The sequence below is a fragment of the Cryptomeria japonica genome, chromosome 7 (assembly GCF_030272615.1).
Source record: "Cryptomeria japonica chromosome 7, Sugi_1.0, whole genome shotgun sequence".
Lineage (NCBI taxonomy): Eukaryota > Viridiplantae > Streptophyta > Pinopsida > Cupressales > Cupressaceae > Cryptomeria > Cryptomeria japonica.
In genome coordinates this window covers 220,246,196-220,255,965 of record NC_081411.1, presented here as the reverse complement: position 1 = coordinate 220,255,965, position 9,770 = coordinate 220,246,196, and the positions used below count along the sequence as shown (strand labels likewise).

Sequence of the window (9,770 nt, the reverse complement as noted above, 5' to 3'; positions counted from 1 at the left end):
TAGAAGGGTTCTTAATAACATACTTGTTACATCCTTTTCTTGAATAGTTCCTCCTGTTCCTTTGATTTGATTGACAATCTCCTTTAGTCTTGTACTCTACTGGGTTATGTTTTCACCATCATTCATCCTCATAGATTCAAGTTGTCCTCTTAGACTATCCACTTTTTCTCTTTGAACATGTTCATCTCCACCATGCACAGATATGAGCTTATCCCACATTGCCTTTGCATCATTGCAACCTTCTAGATCACTAAACTCTGAGTCGGTCAATGCAAAGGTTATTTCAATCATTGCTTGGATATGTTCTTGCTTTGCCTTTATTTCTTCCATTGTCAATGGATAGGTGCTCGGTGTGATGAAATCATTCTCCAGATAATATACAACATATTCTCCAACTCCTGATAAGTGTAGCTTCATCCTTTTCTACCATGTAGAGAAACTTGACTTGTTCAACTTTGGTGCATCCCTTTTATACATCTTTGGATCTTTGCCTCAAGTACCTTTAAACTTTTTCTTCTGGAGACCAAAGCTCTAATACCAATTGATAGTTCTGATACTAAATTTTTAGTACAAATGGCAAGCTAACTTGATGAGAGGGGGGGGGGGGGGGTGATTCATACAAACTTAATCTTCCATAAAAACAACAGATTGAAACTCGGTAACCTTATTAGAAAAACTGTAAATCATGCAAACTCATAAACAGATAAGATCACAAAACATATAACACCAGATTTAATGTGGAAACCCAAATAGGGAAAAACCACTGTGGGATTTCGGACCCACTAAGAAATATACTCTTCTAGAGTATGCTCAGTTAAAAGCAAATCCTATTAAAGATTACAAACACATTGCTAGATGTGACCCAATTAAGGGATTTCCCTCAGATCTATTAGGATCTTCACCTTGTTAGAGGTGACCTTGTTAAAGGATTTCAAACACTCAGTCTGAATGTCACCTTGCTAGAGGGTTTTACAAATAAGACTATTAAGTCCACTCGCTTAAGAGATTTTCTATCACTTCACAAAATAACAGTAATAAAATATATCTGCAACTTTACATCTAAGAATGCTAAAGCAGATTCTTATTTGCTCAATACAATCTAGTCATAGGACTTATCTTGTCCCTCTGCTGGGCTCTATATTCTATTATCAAAATAGGGCTTCAAGCTTCAGTGCTCGGTAATCACTATGTAGCATCCCTGTGCTTACACTTGCCCGCATACATTGTTTATCAACAATTCCTTATTTATAGACAATTTGCCAACCGCTTAATCTCTTTGATCACATTTCCCATGATCAATCATAGCCATCAGATCTTCAATATTGACCAAGTTCAATGTATCGTTTGATCTGAAAACATTTTACCGCACCTTGGAACTTTCATACATTTCTTGGAACTTGTGCTAAGGTATTGCAATTCAATCTGAGCTATAGATCTTCCTGTCGATCTTTTATTTCCATAGATCCTTAACAAACTTCATGCATGGCACACTAATCATTTAATCAACTCCAGCTCATCAGCTTCCTTCATTAAATAGCGCATTCAATCAGTTAATGCATTCTATTATTACTCGGTTGCAACTCAATAAATACTAAACTTCACTCGGTAGACATTCTGCCTCCATTAATCGATAGCGATAACCTTAGGGTTTACCAACTAGGTTATTTGCTCAGTAACATAGTATAGTATTAACCTTACAATCAATAACATATGTAGGATATCAAAACAATCTAAATATCATGATCTCATCATTGTCTAACTCGGTAATAGTTGCCCATTGAATAACTTATTCCTCCTGTTATTCATCACATTCTTTTCTGTGTCTTTTACCGACATCTAAACTCTTTTCAAAACATACTTCTTAAGATATGGCAACATCATATTGAATTAGAAAATCAATTTCTTGACATCAATGACAAAATAATAATATTAAGACAGTGAACATCCTTAATCAGTTATATCTATAATCATCAACAACCTTCTCAATATCCTTATTGAAATGCCAACAATCTCTCATTGTAATTGGAATGCCAACATGTTGGTCTTGATTAACACTAGAATAAGCACCAAAAAAGAACATGTTTTTTTTAAGAAGCCTAAGAAGGAAAATTTTAGGAGGAAGCATCATTGAGAAGATCGTTGTCATTGATAATGCCAATCTTAGTAATATGTTTAAAACTTTAATCATTGTGAAAATGGTGGGCAAAGCTCAAGACAGTCCAAGAAAAGATTGCATGTTCTACGTCAGAATACGAGTGTGAGTAAGGTTTTCAAGGGTAGATTGGAGTTCTTACCCTTTCATTCATAATTTCCTAATCAGTACACAAAGACCTCTAACCAGTTGCACTATGCCCATGGGAGGCAGGAAAACAATGATCTTAGTAATCAATAGATCCTTGATAAGTAGGAGGATAGAGAACATGTGATTAAGAAGCATCTTTTTAGTAGCTTTTTTTTTTTAATCTAGAGATCATGGTGGCACAAAACATGTGATGATATGTAGCATGATAAAATTTCTTTACACAACCATGTTATCTAGAGCTACATGTGTAGACTTTTGTCAGGTCTGAGCTCCATAGGGCACCACAAAATTAATGTGATTAGGGAATCAAGTCTTTATCTGAACAAAAATCATTTGATAAATCCTATATAAAGAAGAAGAGAGCTCAACAAAATCTTTTGTATGGAGGGCCTATTCCACTGAAGAAGTAGTAGGTGGAGACTAATCAAGTATCAAAGATGGAAATAGGCACACAAAAAATAAAAGAAAAAGAGTTGTGTATAATCCCTTCACAATTCTCAGTGCTAAGATGGGTAAGGTTATCTTATCCATCAACTTGAATTCTCTAGTTCACTAGTTCATGGTGTGGGGACTCAAGGAGGTTTTGTGGATATTTTTATAAGATCAATGAAGGCATTGAAGAACAATCAGAGATGGTGGATTAAAAGGTAATATTCTCTACTACAAATGAGAAACCCAATGAAGACACTAAAGTTCCTCCAAGTGAAAAGGAGACATAGTGGTATTGACAAAAACAATTAAGAAAGAAAAGAGTTCTAGATATAAAGTCTATTATTCTATGAACAAGTCAATCCAAAAGCATATGCACCTAGATGAAGTACATGGCATTAAATAAGCATTTTGAGCAGTGCTCCTTGTTGTTTGTAATGCTTCGATCTATTCCTTTTTCCAAAACTTATTGCAAATATTTACTTTGTAAGAAAATAATTCAGGTTACTTGAGATTAATACCAAAACAGATGGTTGTATAATTCCTATATTTAGCATTGCAATATGATAGTGAAACTTGGAATGTATACCTAGAAGGAAATATGAATTTTGTCTCTTTTGTCCCCACAAAAAACTACAAATAAATCCAAAAAAATTATATAAATTACATTTCACATTGGAAATGAATAAATTATAAATGAAACAAATCAAGAGAAAAAAAAAACATACATCAATTTTTTATAAATATCCTATTTGCTAGGAAAAAAGACACCTCAATAGAGAAAGGCTAAGCATTTTATGACTTCAAGTTTATCAAAATAGGAAAAAGAATGAGAGGTATAGTGGCACGAGGCCAGTGGCCTTCTCTATAGTTGATTGGGACATGACACTATATAGGGGTTTTTCCATGTTTGTCATTCAAAGTGTTTGGGATAGGCCTAGGTTGTTACTCTATTGATTTTGTTTGAGTTACATTTCATTCAATTTCTACCTATAATTTTTAACTTATTCAACTTGTGTGGTGTTCCCTAAAGTACCAATTTGATTCAGATCATAGGGATTGATATAATAGGAAGGTGTATAATCAACCTATGCCATCATTCTCCCCCTAAGCAACATGTTTGGCTTGGTACAAACATAGATAGATAAATTCCACTAACTAAGAATGTATACAAACAATATCCACTCAAAAGGAACCAACACATCATTTGATAGGGTTACCAAGACAAATTCAACTTGGTATAAAACCAAATTGTATATGACATAATGGTAGAATAGAGTATACAAAGGGTATTTTGATATTTAATCGAGTAGAGAACCAAGAGCATATATTTTTTCCAAGAGTACATATCTTATGTTAATGGTAGTGTGTGTTGTGTACTTCTTTCCATGCCTGTTCATTGCTTTCATGTTGATTTTGTCCTTGACAGTTGAAATGAACATTCTAAATCTTTGTCTGGTTGATTCTCAAACACAATACCAATAACATTAGCATTTTTGTACCCTTAGTTTATGCATTAAGAAAATGAAAATCGTACATTGGTACTTGGTAGCAGCAAACAATTGTATGAAAAATGAATTTCAGCAACATAGTTATTAATTTGACTATGTAGACATTACACGAAGCACAAATGTTGTAGTTGAAAGACTATTGGTGTAAAATCCATCAACTTTCAGCCTACTGATGTATGTTGATTTTTAGTAGCAATTTTCTTTGGATCATAACATAGGCGAATTTAACTTTGTGTTCTGGAGTTGTATAGGGTAATGTCTATTTCAATTGTAGATCAGAAATATATACATACAATAAAAGTTTAACAAGTCTATGGAAAACACCAACCTCTATCACAGGCTGAATTCTATTATTTGTTCCATCTAATATGTATGACAGAGCCCAACATGCATCTAACAAGATCTCCTCATCATCTATTTAAATCAGATAACCAAGAACTAGAAGTGCTAATTTTGTTTGCATCAAAGAAGATAGTTTTAAGTGATACAGAAAGTGTTAGTACATCCATTCCATGGCTTACAGCTATAATCATCAAGTCTTACAATTATTCAAATTCTTAGGTAATAGAAAATTCTTTTCATAATTTATACCTGCTTAAAGGGTGGTTGTGGTGTGCCCGACAACTATTATGCAGTTTATAAATAACATTTCTTACCATTGACAGCTTTGCATGATCATTCAATTGAGCCAGGAGTGGCGTAAGGCCACCATGACTGAGGACTATATCTCTAAACTCAGTGCTATCACTAGCTAGATTTGTGAGAACCCGAATAAACTATAGCAGTATAAAAATGTCAGCAATAAAAAAGAACCGTAGAAAGCCAGCAGATACAAAAATCATAGTTACAAAATAAGGTGGCAAGTGAAAGGGTTCAGAACATAACCCGTTCCTGCACATCATCTCTAGGGGATCAAAGAAGCTCCACAAAATCTGGCATAGATCCATGACCAATCACAACTCTTGTTTTCTTTGAGGTTCCAAATGCAATGTTTGTCAAAGACCAGGGAGCTCCAAACTATACCATAACAATTGAAACACAAGAATTACTGAGGCATTATGCTGACTTGATATTCTATCAAAATTTATCGAACAAATTGGACACTCCACCTGAAGTGATGGAAACTCATGAGGAACTCTACAAACCAAGGGACAATGCCAGCATTAATAACTTCCTCAATGGGGCAGGCACCATTATGTCACATATGTTTTGGTTGATGGTCATCTTTCAGAAGCAAAAAAGAACAAAATCATGATAAAATAGAAAGATAAAGATACACACCAAATGAAAGAGGCTTCCTGAATAGATAAGTTGCTTCCAACTATAAACTAGGATCATTTGAGTATACTCCAGACACCATTGCAAGAAAATTTCCCAGCTTCAAAATTTTCAACAGAAGAAAAAGGTAAGGAGGTTTCCCAAAAAATAAGAGGGAACACAAATATTATTATTTCAGGAACAAATAATTTCTTGCATAAATGGTTAAGAAGCATGAGATTTGTTAAATTGAATAAATTATCATAAGATATCTTCTCAATCCCATTGAAGAAACTGAGTAGCCTTTTAAAAAAGTTTGAGTATGTTCATAATTCATAGAAAACTAATGAATCTAATGAATGGAGATTCATAAGAGTAGTGGTCTTCCCTTTTGGACTCAATTGAAAATTTGGTCGTGACTAAAATACCCTCTCTTGAACTATTATAAACAATTTTGGCACTTCAAATTAAAACCATCATGACTACTAAATCAAATACTACTCACAATGGTTTTATTTCCAAGGTTTAGTAGATGCCTCATAGAATGGCTTTAGGGGTGATCTTTGCCTGAAGAGAAAGACAAAAACATCAAGATCTAACATTTTATAGTGAAAGCCATTGCCCAAAGTTTCTGGGCACATCTATATTATTGTTTTGCCCATAAATCACACACTGTACAGTTCTAGAGAAAATAAATACACGGGAGAGAGAAATATTTGCCAAAATCTGACTCAAGCACAAATATCAAAGGTGAAAATTTTTAAATAATTGAAGAAACAATGGAGGTGTGTCCTTCCATAACTAGTTTAAAACGAAAAAATCCATCAAAATTTACAAAACAATCCAAACACAGTTATTTTTAAAAAAGCGATTACAACCCATTTCTGTAAAACACAAAAAATATAAAACCCACACATACGAATGAAAATAGAAGTGCATTAGTTCTGAAACAAAGATATAACCTGTCTCTAATTCGAAGCTGAAAGATAATATTGAACATCCTCTGTTGATCTTCCTCGATATGTTGGCCTCCAAGAATCGTCTTGTCCATTTCTAAAATGGATAAGAACCCTGTCTAGCAAGAAGGATTTTCAAAATGAGACAAAAATTACAAAACTGTTACTGCTTCAATCTATTCACACTTGCAAATTCATTTCTCGCGTGGCGCTACCGCAAGTTTCCTTTTATTTTAATTTTTAATTTAAAATAATTAAAATAATAATGTGTGTATTTAAGATAAAATATTATTTTTTCCTATAAAAAACGTCTTAAAATGTCCTTTTATGTAGTAGTGATGATGCAGAAATCAGCCACAAACAACAGATTCTCAAATAAGTGCACCTCCCAACATACAATGAGGGATCCAACGAACCAGTTGCATTAGACCACATCCCCATCACAAAACTAGCTCTTGTGGTCAAACAAGTGTTGAACTACGATGCCTCATCTCTTCAACACAAAAAAACTACATTGTTAATTTCTAACTTGTCAAAGATTTTTTGAGACTGTAAAGCTGCTTTAAAACCTCTCCCATAGCTGGTTCTGATACCATGATAAAACATCAAGAACTCAATATATTATTGATATTGAACTGCAAGAGTTCTAATTTATAATTGTTTTTGATTAAAAAAGCAGTGAGAACAAGAGAACTAACCCTTTACATAGCAAAACTATCAAAAATCAAAGCGTAAAAACAACACTATAACAGTAAATAACAACAACTACTATAAAAAAAGAACCAAGTCATTAGCAATCAAAAAACAACAACAGAGAAAAAACAAACTACAATGGTTCCTTGCACACCCCACTGGCCTCCATAGTACTGTTCCATTCGTTAGACATGAATTTGTAGAGGTCTCTAGCTTCCTGCTTGTCCTCGTCAGTGTCAGCATAGCCTTCCCTCAACAGAGAGAGGGTGAGTGTAGAAATGTGTACTACCTTCATTTGAAAATTGTTCAGGCCCACCATTTGGGCTTCCTAAGCCTCCATTTTGTTCTTGAGCTATTTAACGTCCTCCTTGATAAACTGCAGATCAGGAATAGGGCCACCTGGGGGTTCCATTTGTTGCAGAGTGGGGGCCTCCGGGGGGTTCTCACTAGCCAGGTCATCGGTAGTTTCAATAGTCTCTTTGTGCTCGCCACTAGCAATGGAGTTATCAATATCTTTAACCAGGTCCATTAGAGGAATAGAATGCATCACCTACTTAGCCAAATTTAGATCCACCCTCAAATTTCTGGGATCTAGAGCATTGTTGTCAGGGATTTCCACACCTATAAAGCCCATAGTGTCCATATCCATAGGGGTCATATCTTCAGTGGGTTCCTGGGATTTCCTTTCAGGACCAGATTTTCAATAACTGGAGTCTTCTTTCTGTGGCCTTTTGAAATAATTCTAGAGGATCTCCTCTTAACCTCTGAGTTTGGGGAGGGGTTATCATTGTCAACATCTTTAGAGGAAGAATTGTCGTCAAAGACAATGCATTTGTGTTTAGCGGGGGTTTTACTCTTGCCCTTGGCCAAGGAGCGAGAAACACTGTGGGAGGTAGGGAGAGTTAAACTAGGGGAGGTCGCTGATAGAGAAACAGTCGAGGCATAGGCAAGGAGGGACATGGTGGTCATAGGAAAGCCCTCCTGGGGATATTCAAATAATTTAGGGAAAGCCAAAGACAGGGCCGCGAGCTGCTGGGGAGTCAGCATGGGGGGCTAGGAGAGCGAGAGATTCCTTGGGGGGCAGCGGGCCTCATGAAATTTATAGAACCTATATATAAGACCCTTGTGGAGGAGGAATGGAGGTTTATCCCCATGCTTTGGGTCTAAAGTGTCCTTAACAGAGCTTTCCAAGGAGTGCAATAAATAAAACCACAAGCAAAGCAAATCATTGTTGTGGAAGTGATTGAGGAGAGACAAATGGTAATAGCAGAATACCTTATACCTGCCTTGGAGGGTGAAATATTTCATGACCATGAGGAAGATCATGCTCCAAGAGTGCTTGAGCTCCTCTAGAGAAAACCCGCCTTGCAGCTTGACAGGCTCCTCACAGTTATGGAAGAACCATTTCAAACCCTCAAGGTTAGCAACATGACTGGTGTGCTTCCAGTAGCAGCCATCCAGGTTAGCTTGGTAGCTTGGGCAATAGTCTCCTCGGAGACATCGAAGGCAATCCCGCAAATCGAGACCCACCTTCCAGACTAGGAGGAAGTGAAGGCATTCGAGAGTTGCTCGTCATGTACCTTCAGGCAATCTAGAAAATCAACAATTCCACCCTCAACATAGAAGTTCCAGACAAGTGGGTCATTTTTAAAACCATCCGGGTTATCCAGTTCATATCTCACCCTGTCGCCCCCCATTTTAATCAGCCAACAACTCCTTAGTCATGAAACAGAGGAAATTGTAGGGACACTTTTAGTAATGATTTGTTGGAAACGAGGCAATAAGCGCCAACAGCAACCGACGATAGCTAACACGTTTCCAAACCATTCGTACTCCATCATGGCAATGCAAGCCCTAGTGTAGTGCCAACACAGCAACACGTGTGTCATCAGCAGCCAGGCAGAACAAGTCGCCACCTCATTAGAAGGGATCTGAGAAATTTTCCCTTTTTTTGAGGAATAATTGTTGTTGTAGATTAACAACTTTCACAATTGATTCAACTCATTCCTAAACTAACTCTTATAATAGTGGATCTTGCAACATAACTAAAACACAATTGAGACACATGTTTAGTTTATTCATTATTCCTCACAGTTATGTTATCCCAAAAAACTTTAAAAAATTATATTATAATGACTATAATAAAATCTTATAGTGATTTATCTTTACAACAACTTAATATTATGATTTTTATTTTTGTTAATATTGTGTAATCATAGTTTAGTTTCTAATATTTTGTACATTCTTTTATTTTCCACATGTTTCATGTAATCTTTGTAAGTTTTGTTCAATTTCTTGTTTCAATGTCCTCTACAATAAGTTTTATGTTATATTTTTTTTTGTCGATGAGACTTTGTATTTTATTGTGGATCGGATTATATAATTTATTATTTATATATTGAGAAAATTGAAAGTAATAATTGCTATGTGTTTTCCACAATGCATATAGAAGAATATGCAAGGTTTGAGTGCAGAGTTGACATTAAATTCAAAGTAATATCATATAATCATTTTTTTAATTTACTTAATTAATGATTATAAGATGAACTATTTACAATTACCTTTTACATAATTTCTACGATATGATTTGGGTAGTAATGATATCAAAACCTTTATAATAGT

The 9,770-nt window shown here is 35.2% G+C and overlaps 1 pseudogene; it reads right to left on the bottom strand.

Moving 5' to 3' along the window:
* Nucleotides 1-4,501: 4,501 nt before the first annotated feature.
* Nucleotides 4,502-7,467, bottom strand: LOC131856601 (importin subunit alpha-like; annotated as a pseudogene).
* Nucleotides 7,468-9,770: the final 2,303 nt, after the last annotated feature.